Genomic DNA, 11,639 nt, shown 5'->3' with positions numbered 1-11,639 from the left:
AATATAATAGATACGACCTACATGAAACAAATTATTAGCTTACATGTGAAATTTTATAACTCTATAACACATGACAAAATCATGCTGAATTTGATTTATTCCTTACAAACGTAGGCCAGTAAGGCGGGAAATTACCACTTTATACGTTATTTGTTTAATTACTCTGTAGTTTTTTGTGTAGTTGTGCTTTTTTAAACTTTTTTCTTTAATTATTATTTATTACAAAGATCGAACACTCAGAAAAAACACTCAGAAAAAATTCCTTCGATCCGGTCGGATTCGAACTGACGTCTTCTTGCATACCGTGGCAGACGCTATACCAACTAAGCCACGGAACGAACCAACGGACCTCACGAATTTTTCTATTTGCTTGCGTCGTATCTTTGTACTTGGTCTTTCAACGACTTTTTAGTCGTAGCGCCATCTTTATTCTTTGTTTTTGTAAGCAATTTTGTACGCACTTCATGTTGTTAGCTAAAGGTGGAACTTCGTAAATGCCATTTGATTAGTCATATTTAAGAGTGGTTTAACACACGGTGACTTTTCCAACGATGCAAACGCGCGATACAAATTGTATCTCTACACTTGCAATTTATAGGCGTTTGTATCGATGCAACCGTGCGAATGAATCGCGTTTGCATCGCTTAAAATCACGCGCTTGTGTAGAGATAGACGATTAGCAACTGCATCGTTACTGCATCGCGTTTGCATCGCAACTAAAAGTTAAAGTTAAGAAAGTAAATGTTAAATAAATATCATTTAATAAAAAAAAGAAGAAAATAACATTTCTATCTAATACTTATAAGCTCTATAGTCATCATTAACTACAGTTTCCGAGCGCAACTTAACTCACTTTAACAAACCCAAGAGACATTCACAAGAAGTGAACCAAAACACACACGTAGTTAGCAGTTACCAACTGCAAACGAATTCAAAGCCGTAAAGATCTGTAACCACGTACTTTACAATGACTGTAAAGTCGAATGAAATAGTGAGCAAGTTAGTTCTTCCAGGTCACTTTACCTAGGAAAGATCTAGAGTCAAATGGCTTCAACTTTCCTAACTATTCCAAAGCTTTGAAGAACGTTCTATAGATTTGTGTTCAACAACTTAAAGATTCCGCAAAGTATTTTGGCTTTGATGCTACTTACTGAGAGGTCGTTTGTGTTGACGGCGTTGTAATTGATGTAGTCTTGTCCTATATCATCAGTGATTTGCAGAAAAGCCGAAAGCGCCATTTCTAAGATTTTTTTTAAGGGAGCATGTTTTAGTTTTTTACGACTGTTTTTAAATATTTACGTCCTGTTTTAAATTGAATTTTAAAAGTTAAACTTAATTGAAACCGAAATTGATTTTTAAAACATGAAGTCGATAAAACCTGAAATATGCTCCGCTGAATTTTTTTCCGATATGATGTTTTCAACCTTACTACAAATCACCGACGATATGATTTATATTTATCAAGTTGCTTTGTGATGATTTTTTTTAAGGTTTTTTGTCACAAAATCTCAGATCATTTGTTTCTAAACGTCTTCAAGGTTCTCAACTAAAATGTATTTTTTTGTGTGTATGTTACGTGGTTACTCCGACATTTGCGAACCGATTTCGATAATTTCGATAATTCGAAGAAAATATTCGACGTCTAAGAACGGGAATAAATCCGGTTCATTGTATTTCACTCGCTTTTCACTTACCGAATTCTATAAAACTTAGCAAATAAATGTAATTTCACAAACTTTAGAAGATGCTTTTTTTTAAATATATATTATTCAGGTAACGATACACTAGGGGTTCAGTTTAAAAATTATAGAGTCCCTGAATCATTGATAAAATAACAAATTGAATAAATTCGAAAGGTTTTGAGTGGCCTTAATAAAATAAAATCTGCCAACATTTGCCTTTATCCCCCACTCGAACTAGGACACTGAAGAGTATTTTTATTGCCCCTTACTCTCTTTGATACAAGATAGAAATCTCAATCCCGTAAGTGGGATCAGATATAAAGTGGGTAAAAGTTGGCTATGTAGTTAGCAGCCGTGTCCGCTCAAAGCGGGAGGGCGGTTCTGTTCAATTTCTTGCAGAGCTCACGTCAGCTTGTGTTACGAGTGTTAAGTTACAAGCGACAATATTGCTAGGGTAGCAGTGTGTAGGGAGTACAGGTGGAAAGGTCGTGTACTAAAGTTTCAAATTGAAAGTGTTTTGTTGCTAGACAAAGTGTGTACTGTTCCTAATTTTATTAGGAATTTAATAGATCGCCATTTACGAGTTCACAGTTTAGTTCATAATAGGATGTACTTAAGTATGCTTTTGGTGAATAACGACCTTGTAGGACTATACAACTAACATCATAAAAAAAAGTTCCATGACTTCTGATATTTCAACAGATTTTACTTTCGCACAAAAATAATAGAATTTAAATAGATCGCCCTAAATTCTAATAACTCTGTGCAAAACGCCAGTGGCGGACGCTAGCACGTTTGAACTTGCAAAATACAGACCTAAAAAGTGTGAGATAGTACAACATAAACTAAAAAGTTTATTTTTGTTTAATTTATTATGTGGTGGTGGTATTTAGTATATGGTGGTGAACCATCCTGACATTCAATAAAACGCTTAATTACAGTGAATAGCGACATCTCTAGCCAGGGCTGGTAGCTGTAAAGGTGTCTAACTGGGTGACGAAATACTTTCATACATTTTTCATAGATGGCGCTACGGCTAAAAATTCGTTAAAAATCATAATAATAATAATAATAACGCACACACTCAACATAGCCCCACACTAGGGAAACCCTGTGTCGCGGGTGCCATGGACACACACATAGACAACCACAAAATACACCCAAACTCACGAGAGAAATAAATGTAGGTCATAGAAATATTTCTCTCGGCCCGGGAATCGAACCTGGGACCTCTGCGTGGCAGTCCGGCATGGTAACTGTTCGGCCACGGAGGTAGTTAAACTAAAATCATATACTAAGATCCGACAAAACAAGCACATAGAAGAATTCGTGAGGTTCACTGATTCGTTCCCTGGCTTGCGTCTGCCATTGCTTGCTAGAAGACATTGGTTCGAATCCGGCCTTTGTATTTTTATTAATAAGTTTGTTTGTATCAATAATTATAACAAATTTATTATGTTTTGTTAAAAGTTATTGATCATGATGTCAGTAATATGAACACGGAAGACGACAATTTCCGTCGAATCACCGACGCGGAATCTCATGATTAGGGACCACGAACTGATTTGAAGCATGTCGTACAAAAATTTACTTAAATATGTGAGTTACCCGTTTGTTTAAATTAATAGTTCGTTTTAAGTAGTGAATTACTTTTATTCTACCTATGTACAAACACATGCGGTGGCAACTTTTGAATGAAACGCAATAACTCGTTGCACTGTATTTATTGTTTTGACCATTTGTTTGTGTACGTTTTGTAAGTTGTCCTTAATAAATAAATTATCGAGTAATGTGACCTTAATACATAAAGATGCGTTTTGAAATGAGATTCTGGAACACGTTTGGCTAATTTTGCACATTTGGCCTGATGTTAAACACGACAATGGTACTTGTTTCTGTATAAGATATTATTGATTGGAAAATCATAACACCTACCTATAACAGTCTTTCACAGGTAGTTGAAGGACGGCTGGATGGTGCAGTGCTCGGCAGGTTCAACGAGCTGCACGCTACTCGTGCACCTCGGTGACTCTGCCGACAGCGGTGTACCCTTTAGCAAGTATTATTATTATTATTATTGTAGTACTAACATAGTTATTAAGGTTTTTCTGTTTACTAACAATCTATGGACCCTGTAGTCTGAAAATAAAGATATTTTATTTTATTTTATTTTTTATTTTTATAACACTTGCAGTGCTATTTCGAGCTTTCAAACTTAAAGATCTGAGAGGCACTCAGATATAAGTCGATAAGTCATGTGTCTGTAACTACACAGGCACCTTTAAAACCAAACGCCGTAATGGTCACATTACTATGGCGGCAGAAATAGATATGGTGGCAGTATTTTCCTTTAAGAACATACCACAAGGGACTTTACTACTACATACAGATATATGCCTATGCCTTACTATGTAGAAAACAAAAGAACAAGAACATTAAAATCATTTTGAAGACTTGGATTCAGTTGAAAAGCGTGCCAATAGGTGACTGGAAATTAGTAAAGGTGAAACTGCAGAGCCTTGAACACCACCATAAAGTTGCCTGCTCATCAGCATTGCACAGGATATCACGGAGAGTGTGCGAGGGAATTGCACGATTTAATTCCGGGTTCCCCTTTTCATCATCGATTGACTAGGCATAGACTGGGGTTTCACACCTGTGATGCTATTGCGTTTCGGTTATAGAGTGGAATTCTCTGCCTGCAAACTTGTTCCCTTAACGGTATATCTTGGGCCTTTTCAAAGCGAGAGTGAATAGGCATTATTTAGGTGTGCATGCTCTAACGTCGACCTTATCGTCACTTTCCGTCAGGTGAGATGGAGGCACACATATTTTTTAATATCTGCCTCCGTGACCGAACGGTTACCATGACGGACTGCCAAACAGAGATCCCAGGTTCAATTCCCGGGCCGGGAGAAATATTTGTATGGAATACATTTATTTCTCTCGTGAGTTGTAATTTGTGGTTATCTATGTGGAGTGTGTGCGTTATTATTATTATTTGATATTTATTTTAAACTCTCGTCTCTCCCAAGGTCTAAAAGATTATTTTGAATTTTTAAATGGGAGAGGCGGTATTTCCCGGCAATGGCACAGTCGGCCGGGATCAGGGAATCAGGTCCAAGAACCGGCGAACAATAAGTGCCGTATCGAGCAGGACCGCCTTATGCTTTTGTGCTGGAAGCGACACGCCACAGAAATCCAACCGCCTCAAGCTGTTAGAAAGGCTGACTGGAATTAACCCATTTGCGGACAAAACAATTGGAATTATTTCAGTGGAGGCCACATCCCAAATGTCGGTGATCTCGTGCGCCAGGTCGAGATACTTCCGGCGTTTCTCGGTTTCAGCTTATTATTATTATTATAATTATATTATTTTAAAAAAATCTGATTCTTTAAAGAACGTTAAAAACGACAATACAAGGAAAGCGACAGTCAATAGGATGCTCGTAGAAAAGTGAATGCAATAGCCGCTTACATTGCAGAAATTCGCTTCTAGATTGTACACCACACCCGTACAGAGGCAACGGATGCGAGCTGACGAGGTGCGGAAATTGGCCGACTCTGCGAATTAAAGCGAGTCGATACAGGAGAAGGGAATTTTACAATTGCCTTCCTACCAATGCCACTGATATTGAATTTTCACCGAACGCACCGGTTGCACCTTTTTTTACTCACAGGTGAGGGCATTGATAAGTGTGAAACTAGGTGTTTGACGTCCTTTGAAATATCGAAACTGTAATGACAGAGGATTCCCTCTGTCATTACAGTTGGTAGGAAATTGAGCCTAACTGATGAAGTAAAAGGTTGAAAGTAAATTTTATTCCTACATTGTAATCATTGACTTACAAATAAATGGACGACGGGTCTAATACAAAAACCACGAAAAAAATGTCCCAAGTCAACCTATTCGAAATTTAAATTGTTATGTCATCGCAGTATCGCGCTGTCCGTAGAACAAATGAAGACTAAAGCGGAGTGTCGCGCTCTGTATACGATTTTAGCGCCTTACAAGTGCGGACACTTTTTAGCGCGGACCCGACGTCCATATAATTGTAAGTCAATGATTGTAATAGAAAATTTTACTTTTTTTGTTTATTTGTTCACTAACTGTTATTAACAGACATCGAAATACACAGTATGTTGCCTAAACTTCAAGGGAATAATACACTCTCTCCTTCGCTGCTGAAGATCTTGTCTTTGAGGTGTCCTCATCTAATTTCGTGATAAACATAATTGTGTAATAAAACAACTGATTGCTTGAAAAAAAAGACGAAAGTTTTTATTAGGATTGTTAATCTGTCTTTATTGAAGTCATATTATTGAAGATATAAATATTATTTTCGATGAATATTTCTAAAATTAATAGATAAAAGATTATCAGAACACTGTTAACTTGGGCAATTACGTGACATTCACTTTAAATCCGTGATACATACTTACCTAATGACATAACTACTGTACAGAAATGATGTTTTTTTTATTTTTTTGCGTCTTTGACACGATAAATGTTTTATCTCTAAGCGTTGTCCAAGGAATACCGAATTCTTTTGATGCTCTGTTGAGAGCGAAGGGTCTCCATTGAACCCTCAATGTGTATACTCTGATCGCGATATCTGTTGCGCCTACTATTTGTATCAAAAACTATAAATCATCAGCTCATGTTCTTACCTGAAAAACTTAACCTATGGTTTTACCACTAACTTGACACAATTTTAACGCAATACATGCACTTTTTTCTGTTTAAAATAGACAAATACCGTGAGGTCAAAAATTGCATGTCCGCGCAACAAGCAAAACTGCAAGTCACGTGACAAATTCGTCGATTGTTACCGTCTCGCTCGCTTAGTTTGAACCAGACTTCTACAAGAGAAAAGGAAAGTTATCCTTCTACCTTAACGTTCCTTTTAAAAGTGTAAAATGTTCTCATTGAAATCTGTATTAGCTTCCAAGCATTTTGTCACCGAATTGGATATACCACGTATTAGGCGAGTTTACACCATCAATCAATCTTCTTGTGCACAGTGCACTCTGTCTTCAGCTAGGTGGAGTACGACATTTACTTATATTGCCAGATTCTCAACTACCAATGCGCCAATTCTACTAATTTTAAATCATTTCAGTTGTGTCAATGGCAGGATTTGTACGGTTGATATTCTGCTAAAGGTTAACAGTAGTGGCTTGTCATTCAACTCAACCATCGAGCTACCGTTTAACTGTCATTGCAATTTTTTGGTATTCTTCTCTTCAACAAAATGAATGAGGAATTTATACGTAATTATCAAAACAACTAACACTGTAAATCATACATTAAGAAACATTTCTCGAAAACCAAAGATATAAACTTTATTTTGTAGATTGCTTAATTGCAACTATGAACCATTTATATGCACATGTGAGTGAGCATGTTTTTGTACCCGTCTAGATGTAATTAAGTTAGATTTTAAGATTTTTGCTCTATTATAATATTAGTATATTACTAAAGAGGCCAGGAAGTAAGGGATTGCTGGACGAGGATGAGTTATTGTGTTAATACGAGTCGAGCAATCCCCGTTCCCGCCGAGACTTGTATAGTGCTTTTCTCAAACAATGTGAAGAAATACTAAAAGATCAAAGTGATAAGGAAGATATTTAATAAAAAGGGCAAAAAAAAATAATTAAAAGTAATATTTGACATGTAATGCCAAACGTATATATTGTTATTTTTCCAGGCACATATTAGTAGCATAAGTTTTCATGTATCTTACTTTGCTCATAACCAGCAACAAGTTTTCCATGGCTGTTTGCATTACTTTCAAGAAACGAACACGGAAAGTTTGGCATTTATGGACCATGCGACTTCTTCCCAGCCAAGGCCTACAAAGTAAGTACGAAAATCCATTACTGTCCTCTTCTCTAAACTTTTAAATGTACCTACTAATAATGAACTATGAAACAGGCAAAAGAAAAACTCATACTGCCAACTGCCCAGTGTTTATAACTGCGAGAATTAAAAATACTTACCTGTACTTAAAAAAAAAAGAAAATGGCGGTAACATTTAAACTAAAGTGTTTTGGTATTCTTTTGTTTGTGTATCTTCTCACTAACTACTATTAATGTGCCTAGGAAAACAACATTTTCTTTTAGCAATTGTATTGTATAAATTTTAATGTTAAGTAATATTTTTTTTCATTTTCTATTGTAAATCTTCCTCTCTTTAGTCTTTTATTATTTCCTCGCATTGTTTGAGAAAAAATCTATACATGCCTCGGCGGGAACGGGGATTACTTGACTCGTATTAATACAAGGCCCTCGTCCAGCAATCTCTTACTTCCCGGCCGCTGCAATAATGTCCTAATTATTATATCAGTTTATATAGGTATATTTATATATACTAATATATATTTAGGTAATATGCAATGTTAATTTTTGTTTGTACAATTCAAATTTTATATCCCGCTCTGATTAGCTTTTCTATTTGCCCACATTAGTTTTAAGCAGTCTATGTACAATTTTTTATTCCCGTGTGAGTGTCTATCTACTATCATAATTGCAATATAAGCTCAGTTTACTCTCAATGGAATTACAATGACCGAATGATCTTTTTGCCTGCTCAGAATCAAAATTCATGTTTTCCGCAGGACGCTATCTGCAGTCTTTGACCGGAGACAGCAGTATTAAGTAATAGGTATTAGGATAAAATCGGGATAGATGCCGCAGTAGGATAGGTGCCTCGTTTTCAAAAAACCTAACTTCCGTAAAACGCACCAAAGAATAATTAGTTTAAATAAGGAGTATAGACACCACTCATCAAAGTTCCTGCAGGGCTTCCTGTGGAATAGACGCGTTTAGCTTGTGCATGCGTTTAGCTTGTGCATGCGTTTATCTCCACGACGAACATAACCAACGGTTCAAAATTTCAGACACAAGTACTTACTGTCGCATAACTTTGGAAGTTATAATAAATTCCATTTTATTTTTATTATAACTATACACTGGTTCATTAACTGTGCACCTAGGTGTCAATAATCGCTCTTTTGTATTTTGCTTAGTCAAATAATAAAAGGGCATCTATCCATGGAGTAGAATAGTCGCCTCGATTTTTCGACTAGACAATAAAGTTAGGAAAAGAAATTTAGAAATTTTAGTGAAAAACACACAATAACAGTTTAAAAGTAAGTAAAAGTACCAAAAAGAAAAATCAGTAAATGTTAGATCAATAAAATCAAGTCTCAATGTAATGTAAAAGATTAAACTAGTTATATCCATAGGAATTATTTATGGAAAAATAATAATTTTTAAATTAGGAGGCCCTTTCAAAAAATGGGGCATCTAACCCGGTTTTACCCTATGTGTTAATTTAAAATGTAATAACAAATGGATTTTATCTATTTTTTTCATTAATGTTAATCTGTATATCAATTTGGGTTGACTGTAAGCAATATGTAATAAATAATTAAATGACCAGGTGGTTTAAAAAAAATTAGCAGACTTAGGACCCTAGTCACACGATCGCTTTAAACTTCGTCCTCTAGAGTACACATAGAGTGACTAAACCTATATAAAATCCCGGAATTATTGCATATTTATAATGCGTAAGCGTCTATACTTATTATTCGGGGTCCTTGAATATTTGAATATTGTTTGTGTTTAACTATTTGTAAATATTTCCCTATGAGTCAAAATTTAAAAATAAAGATTACAGTAAAATAAAATAAAATCCATGTTCTTATTTAACTTAAATTGTATATGTAATAATTTGTAAATTTTTTTACATAATAATAATTGCAAAAATTTAATAATATTGCAAAAATAAATTATGTTTTTATTACCATGATATTCATAGTCTTCTGTTGGCTGTAATAATACCTGACTGAGTGAAGAAAATTTCAAACTTTCTCACAGGAGCCGTTTAATCCCAAAAGGTTACATCTGTAGCAGACATACAGGCAGTATAATTGTAGAAAGGGCGAAAGAATCATTTTGAAAAACAATCCAGGGGAATATGTTTTAATTTTTCACGACTGTTTTACAATACTTACGTCCTGTCTTAAATTAAATTTCAAAAACTTAAACTTAATTTAAACCAAAATTGAATTTTAAAACTGGACGTAAATATTTTAAAACATTAACTAAACGTAAACAAATTTTCGAAATTGCCCTTTCGCTCTTTCTACAAAACACTGACGATATATAGAAATTCGTAAGATCTGTTGACTGATCTATAGCTGAGTTGGTGAGAGCGGCTGCCACGGTGAGGCAACAAACATTGGTTCGAGTCTAGTCGGATCAAAGGAAGTTTTCTTTGTATTTGCTTAATCTTGTCGAAAATTGACGTGTGAAAAGCGAATGCACAATTATGTGCTAACCCCGCTACGACCGTTACATAAACTCCAAAACCTAGGCACACAGGAATTAAAGCCTAAAACCATCTAATGTATAGTGGCACTAGAGATGTAATAGCATGCCTCGGATACTAGGGGAACTCTGAATCAAATATTAATAATTCGTTAACTACAAATACAAAGATACGACGCAAGCACATAGAAAAATTCGTGAGGTCCGCTCGTTCGTTCCGTGGCTTAATTGGTATAGCGTCTGTCACGGTAAGTGAGAAGACGTCGTTTCGAATCCGGCCGGATCAAAGGATTTTTTCTGAGTGTTCGATCTTTGTATTAATAATTATAACAAACTAGTGGAATAATTTCATGAGTAATCTATGAAAGCTTTTTCAGCCAATTAGATATCTTTACAGTAACCAGCCCTGGCGAGAGATGTCGCTATTCACAGTAATTTACATTTTTATTGAATTGATATTCAATATTTTTTTTTGTGAAATTATCCCACTAGTTTGTTATGATTATTAACACAAAGTTCGAACACTTCACGTTCGAACACGGTTCGAACCGACGTCTTCTAGGATACCGTGCCAGACGCTATACCAACTAAGCTTATTAAAGCTTATTAAATTTGTTCGCAAAAATCAAGATTTCTTTAAAACATCCCAACAAAACATGAATCATGAGTCCGTGATACAAAAATAGATTAATTTTGTGAGTGAGCCTGAATGAATTGTTCATTCGTCTAGCACATACATCATGTTTACAACAATTTGCCTGTCTATTAAAAAATTAAACAACTGATAAAATATTTAAAAAAACTAACAGATTTATTTAAAAAAAAATACCGAAAACTTCTAAAAGTATTTGATAAATTATAATGTAAGTTTTTTATATTTTTTATTTATACAATTCATTTTTATTTTTAAATTGGCACACTACGTCTCCCGTTCCGATTAGCTTTCCTCTACCTCAAAGGCTGCCTGGAAGAGATCGCTCTTAGCTAAGATCGTTGTTGCCCGCATTAGTTTTAAGTTGTTTATGTACTGTTCTTGTCTTTGTGTGTGAGCAGTAAAGTGTATATCTATCTTCCATTTAAGTTTTGTTTGTAGTGCCTAACCTATGAACCTTTACAAGAATAGCACTACTACCAGCGCAAGCAAGCCCCCACAGTGATCGTTTAGGCATCCTCAGGGATTGTTGATTATTCGACAGTCGCCGAAGAAATAAGTTTCTTAAAAAAAATTTTCAACACAAGCGCAGCTACTTTGCACGATTTTTCCTGCACTGAGTTTGATGAATAACAAATTAATTTACTTTCACTTTTTTTAATCCTATGTCCACGAATAATACCACTTTGGGCCTACTATGCGCCGCAATCGTTCGAAAAACTATTAGACGCCACCGCCAACGATTTTACGATCGGTGTAAATGTCTTGTACATACCACTGCCCAATCTATTTCTACCGTCAAATCAGCACTGCCGCATTCCGGATAAAGGACAGCCAGAATTGTGTATACCTGTGACGGTGCGACCTCTTTCATCGTCATCCAACCTTTTATCACCCTTTTCTCTTATTCCTGGCCGCCTACTTTGAAATTTTTAATCGTTCTTAAATTCCTTTTCTTCTTCGCCAT

At 35.4% G+C, this 11,639-nt stretch overlaps 1 pseudogene; it reads right to left on the bottom strand.

Annotated features, from left to right (window-relative positions):
* The window catches only part of LOC113229812, a 16,209-nt pseudogene extending 14,971 nt beyond the window's left edge, over nt 1–1,238 (bottom strand).
* Between the last annotated feature and the right edge of the window lie 10,401 nt (nt 1,239–11,639).

This window comes from Hyposmocoma kahamanoa, unplaced genomic scaffold (assembly GCF_003589595.1).
Source record: "Hyposmocoma kahamanoa isolate Upper Pololo Valley unplaced genomic scaffold, ASM358959v1 62, whole genome shotgun sequence".
In the NCBI taxonomy this organism is placed as follows: Eukaryota; Metazoa; Arthropoda; class Insecta; order Lepidoptera; family Cosmopterigidae; genus Hyposmocoma; species Hyposmocoma kahamanoa.
Note: the sequence above shows the minus strand (reverse complement) of the source record. Positions and strands in the feature narration are given on the sequence as shown.